This window comes from Octodon degus, unplaced genomic scaffold (assembly GCF_000260255.1).
Source record: "Octodon degus isolate 3935 unplaced genomic scaffold, OctDeg1.0 scaffold00119, whole genome shotgun sequence".
Lineage (NCBI taxonomy): Eukaryota > Metazoa > Chordata > Mammalia > Rodentia > Octodontidae > Octodon > Octodon degus.
Window position 1 is genome coordinate 5,281,039 of NW_004524695.1, and position 6,693 is coordinate 5,287,731.

Here is a 6,693-nt window from a genome sequence, read left to right on the forward strand (position 1 = left end):
CCAAAAAGCTACAACTCTTGTTGCACAGGTCCTGCTTTACCTTGGTCTTAACCATCCAGTAGAAAAGTATGAAGACGAAATATAGGAAGTAAAGCCACGTTGTTATGTTGAGCTGTGGGGGACTCAGGTCAATAATTTCTGAAATTGCCAGTTAAACAGAAGACCCAATGTTATTATGGGCTACTGGACTCTTTTAGAATATTTTGCTGAGTTTACACACCTATAATATTCAATAACGGAACGTAGAAAAAATGGGGTATCTGATGAATGTCCATTTTGTATCTGTGTATTCAAAGTGGTTAGGATAGATATGTAGTTACATTCTTTTAATGAATAGAATGATTTGTTCTAATGGTGTTTGTAAATAGGATCTCAAGTCCGGATCTTATACAGCAAATAACCACTAAGAAGAATATATGCAGTGTGTTATTTTCTGAAACTGTACTTCTGATTTGATTTGAAACTGTCTCATTGCTATCTGTTTATCAATAAAATTTTGAAAAAAAATTCAAAAGGCCATTATTATATCCAATGTTAAAGGTTAATGTTTAAGGAATAACATCTATGGGCAAGTCACTACAAAAAATAAGAAATAGTGTGAAATGGCCCTTCCCCTAAAAGACCTGGGGATGTCTTCATAATAAACTGCAAGACACTGAATGTCTTGCCTCTCTGACTTTTACCACAGTAAATTAAACAGATATTTTGTTAGACAGGTACAATGAAAAGGAATAGCTTTGCCTCCATCATCAGTGTCACTAATGACATTTGCTAGGCAAGTTCAAAATTCACTTGGCAGCATATATTTTATTTGTATATATTGAAAAACTTATACATGTAAATTACAGTCACCATGTCAAAAGTATTTAAGAGAATTAAATGAATTAATGCACATGAAATATACCAAACAAAGCTAGGCCTGATACATTAGGAGAGCTGAATAACTATTAACTATTTTTCTAACAAGACAGAGGCTACACAATTATTTTAGTGCAAGCAATTCAGATTTGCAAAAAAGGCTGAAATGACACCATGGAAGTAACTTTTAGGAAAAAGATGTCTATGAGTATCTTTGGAACATTTTTAATGCCCATCTCTCCCTCAGGAGTTTAACTTAATAAATAAGAGGACAAAAGTCTGGCTTTTAACTCTGTCAAAGCCTATCAGAAGACATTACTTTCATATCACACATGACAGTTCACCAGTGTATAAAGACTCTTGTCCCCAATGGACACCAGCCTGATAGTGTAATGGGAAAGAACGCACACTCTGTTGACCTTCTGCTATAAAACAATTCAGCATGGGTCAGAGAGAAGGAATAAGAATTTTCATGCAGACTTTATGAAGTGAACTTATCTTGAACCCATGGAAATTTCTGAATTTCATTTCCAGGAATCACGACATAACAGCAGTGCTGTAAGAGTTTTCATTAACCATTAAGCCTCTAGCCTCCCTTTAAAGCACTTACTCGTGTACTATTTATGACAATCATGCCATCAAGAAAAGGCCCTCTGGTGGAGCTAGTTGACCTTAATTTAAAAACCCAAAACCAAAGAGCTGGGGAGAAAGTCCCCAAGCTCATTTCTGCAGTACAATTGCTTTGACTTTCTCTTCAGATATTGTGGTCAAAGCAAAGACACAGTACCATGAGCACTTTTAAATAAAGGATCACTGTCTGACTTTGGACCTACATATTTTCTCCTAAGATGACTAAACAATGTTGCTGATTATAATTTTCAACTTAGCATATAATATTCTAGACATTAGACGTAAAACACAATAAACCAGATGTTCTGGCTATTTTCACTGATGAAATGAATTTGTGATACAACAGAAAAGATTATAAAGCACAAAGAAACTAATATTTTTAATGTCAATTATCAGCAAAATCATGACAATCATTTATAAACATTACCATTTGAAACTCTCCAAAACAATTTCTTAAAGATAGATCATGTTGGGCCAGTGAGATAGCTCAATGGACTAAGTACCTGCTTTGACAAGTGCAGGAACCAGGAATTGATCCCCAGTTCCTCATATCATGACAGCCCTGCCCCCGGGGTAAGATGAGCCTGCAACTGAGTCCAGGCGAAATCGCACATGCCTGTAATCCAGTGCTGGGAAGGCTGAAAACAGGAGGATCACTAAAAGTCCGAGCTGTATAGTGAGATCCTGTACCAAACACATTAAAAAAAAAAGATAGATCATAGATCATGTTAGTTTGCTTTAGAAATCTGAAAACATAAGTGCAGAAAGATTAAGTAACATAAATAATTTTACAGGGCTCATTTGTAGCCTATGTCCTGGTTAAAAATATGAAAAATCTCCTGATTCTTCTTCCAAGCAACTATCTTTCAAAAGCTACATCATTCCTCTGCCTAATTTCTTCACTTCTAAAATGCAGGAGTTTTTGGCAAACCAAATCTAAAATAGTCCTCATGATAATGCCTTTGTATAATCCTTTCTTCTGGAGTATGGGCAGAAGGTAAGACCTATTTCTCACCAAGACTATAGCAAACATGAGAAAATGATGCCCACATCCCAGATCATAACACCCTTCAAGAAGATTCTTGATGTGAAGATTCTTGATGTGAAGATTCTCTGGTTGGTTTTGAGGACATAAACTGAATTGTCAGCTGCTACAGGGGAAAATCCACACTGAAAGGAGTGGCAATGATCTCTGGCCAACAGCAAGGAGGAAGAGGAGGAAAGAGAGGGGGGAGGAAAAAGAGGAAGGGAGTGAGAAAGTCTTTCATGGCCTATAAAATACTGACTGTTGACAACAATCATATGCACATTTAGATGTAAGCTTGGAATTGGATTCTTTCCCAGGAAGGTCAAGGAAAAAAAATCATCCCCTGACAGTTGTGGTTCAAGGGTAGAGCATTTGCTTAGCATGTGCAAGGGCCTGGGTTTCATCTCCAATACCAAGAATAAATAAGTAAATGTTCAGTACAACTTTGCAAGAGACTCAGCTAAGCCAAATCCAGATACTACTTTGCCAAAACCCTGATTCTATTGACTTTAGGTGAAATGTAGTATCTACCATAGCAAATATACAGGTATTAGGCATATTTATGGGGTAGCAATTCACCACCTAGGATTCTGTGCCTCAACAACTTTCTGTGTCCCTCATAACAGCTCTCTCTCTCTCTCTCTCTCTCTCTCTCTCTCTCTCTCTCTCTCCAGACAGCACCTGGAAAAATCAGAATGAAGCCATTCATGCTAAATTCCATGTTAATAAACTGATCACTGTTTTTTGAGGAGTGGTTTGTTTGTTTGTTTGCTTGTCTGTTGGTATGAGGAACTGAACTCTGGATCTTGTGTTGCCACGCGGGTGCTTATGTCACTGACCTAAATAGCTGGACAAAGCTGATCTTTGAAAGCATCCAATTTTGAAAAATTAATCTAGGAGATGTTCCCAGCAACCAATTGGAAGAGGCTTAATTTATCTGAGGTGCCAGGGGATACAAAAATTCCCTGTAAATCAATAATGTAAAGAAGCCAACTTCTCAATGATCAACTCAGTTTTCATCCCTTATGCTCTTTCCTGACCATAAAGCCTATTTCCTCTGCTGTTCAGTTTGCCACAAATCTGACTGCATTTTATGAAGACTTGCCTCACTCTATAAAAATGAAAGCAACTTAATTTTTCAACTCAATTTATCATGAGTTTGTCTTATGACAGAAGAAAGTATCTAACTTACATCTTGACAATGTTGATAAGTGTCATAGGTCATGGGGGTGGAAGGGATTTAATTGTGGTGTCTTATCTAAATTAGATCCTTCAAACTGAGACATGAGTTAAAGAAAAAATTGCTCAAGGATTCAGGTCTCAGGGAACTAACTGTGTTTTGCTTGGTTTTATCCCTATTGTCTGTAATTAAGGTTTTCTATGAGATTCCATGAGCTTGGTTACTTCTTTTAGCACTTGGAAAGTGGTAAGGGCATATTATCACATTGTCTTATAATCCCTTTTAGTTGTCTTCACATCTCCCTTAGCTGAAAATAATGTTGCCAGCTCAAATGAAGATGCAAATGTGGAAGATTAAAAAGTGACAACACCTTTTGGTCAGAGAAGCTTAAATCTTAACAGCCCAAGGCAGATGACAAGTGTTAAATGAAAGTTATGAAAATAAATGCAAGAAATAAATGGGCAAAAGATGTTCTGATGAAGGCTGGATGTAGGACACCCTGGATGAACTCAAGTAGAAGTTTCTAGAACACATACATCTGTTGAGCTCCTGGCCCAGAGGAATCTGGGAGACAGTGGGAGGGACAAGGAGGACTTAAATGATTGAACAGAAGGAGAGAAGTTTAATTATGATACTTGTTCCATTTGCCACAATCTCAGGGGTTCACAGTAATGTTCAATAAATAAAAATGTCAAACATAAATAGAAATAGTAAGGAAATAATAGAAATTAGAAAAAAATAGAACTGAAGCCCTTATCATTGTAGTGATTTTACTTTTTCGGTGAGCATAATTAAAGCCAGGTGGAGCAAAAAGCCAATAGACTTTGGACTATGTTGGTTTATTTTACACTTATGAGATCATGTGGCCCATATAATCTGAAAAACAACTCGGGCAGCAGGACATAGGAAAGGTGATCTATCAGGTCATGAATTCCTGTATTATAAAGAACTCTGCTCCAGGCAGCTTTACACCTCACTTTGCATTTTCTCCTGTCAGTGAACTCAGCTAACCCGGGTCCTACCATGGAATATATATCTTTACTAGAATTATAAAAAAAAAAGTTAAACAATAAATTGAAACAATAACAATGATAGCCGGGGAAGCTGCCAGGGCACCCATTCAAAAACTACAATCATCTGAAGCTAGGAGGAGCCAAAGGGTGTGTTTGTTTTGGCTTGGGATTCAGCTGCAGGCTGCCTGAGGTCACCAACTACATTTCTGTCAACAGAGAGAAACTATTATAACAAAACCCATGTTGATCAGGAAGTGTGACCACAGTGAGAGACACTGAGGAAGTGCTGTTTTTATAATGCATTCTGAAAATATGTTCTGAGCCCTTTGGTGACAACTGGAAAATCCCCACTCTATCCATGTGCTCACCTTCAAATCCCAGAGCAGTAGAGCTGGTAGACAAGATCTGCCTATAGAATCGATAGAACACCCTCAAAAGAAGCTTTCTCTCTATCAGTCATTTCCATTGATTCTTCCAAAGAAAATCCTATGGGATAATAGATCAGCATTCCCTTTGTAGCTCCCTTTCTTGGACTTTGAGTCTTTTGTTGTCATTATACTTTCCCTTCTCCACCTTTCACTGGGCAAGTCCATGGCTTGGCGCTAGATATCTGAAAACACGCATGTGTTTATAAATTGATTCAAGTCAAGGAAGAATGTCTAATTGAATTCTTCCACCCTTTTTCTGCTCCTAGGACATTTCTTCACATTAGCCCTTTCTGGCCTGTAGCCATCCCCACTGTCTGACCATTCTACCTCCTACTTCCATTGCTGCCCATACCAGGCTGCCCTAGTAAAACCAGGGGCAGGATCAGAATGATAAGAATTGCCCTTGCCCTCAAGTGCACCCAGGCATAAAGCTGAGCAGAGTTGGACAATAAATTCTAGTTCTGTTTCATGGTGTATACATATATTTTTCTATTTTGCATTCTTCAAAGTAGATTATCTCTTTTTCAGAGGTGTAAACTTGGGCTTACGACTCTATAGGAACTGCACAAATTTACATAGCTAATGTTTGGCAGGCATATTTTGATCTTTAACATTCTTGCAGCATGGTCACTTTGATTGTATAAAGTGGAGTCTGTATGTGCAAAGACTTAACTAAGCATAGATCATTAGCTGTAGGTATGCCCAGAAACTTGCACTGGTAATGTACTTCCAGGATGCAGCTATGTGGCTCAGGTTTCACTCTTTGAATACCAGGACTTAAAAATATATATATTCTTCTGGCCAAAACTGAGTGACCTGTGACTGAAAAGTACACATTAACTATTTGGCACCAATAGGTGAAACACACTACTTTCTAGTAGTCTTGTTGCTCAAACTCAGTCCTGAGATAAGGACCAGAACAGAAATGAAACAGTCACCCCCAAAAATAACCCTCACCAGTCAATCTCATCAGTTCTCCCTAAGTCCCAGACAGGAGCTAACCTATTTTCTGGGCCAGCCAAATAGCTCAGCAGATTAAAGTGCCTGCTTAAGCAGATGTAGCAGCCAGGTTTTGATACCCAGCATGCTGTGCTGGCCCCACCCCAGGGCACACTGAGATGGGTGATTGAGATTGGGTGTGTTGGCATGCACCTGTAATCCCAGCTCTTTGGAGGCTGAACCCAGGTGGATCACTACAAGTCCGATCTACATAGTGAGACCCTGTAGACCCTGTAGACACTGTACTAAAATAAAATTTAAAAAAATAAAGCTTACCTATTTTCTATTTTCTAAGTCAATAGATTGGGCCATTCTGAACATCTCACACAAATGGAATCATATGACCTATAGCTTGGCTACCTTATAAGGCATAGTGTTTTTGGAGCCCCAGCATGTATCAGTGCCACACTCTTTTCAATGTTGTTGCTGAATAATATCCCATTATGTAGCCACAACACATTTTGTTCATCCATTTATCATTCTTACTACCCAGAAAAGAGCCTCAAGAACACTATAGAAATGTTGAGGGCCGGCCAAATAGCTCTGCGGATTAAAGTG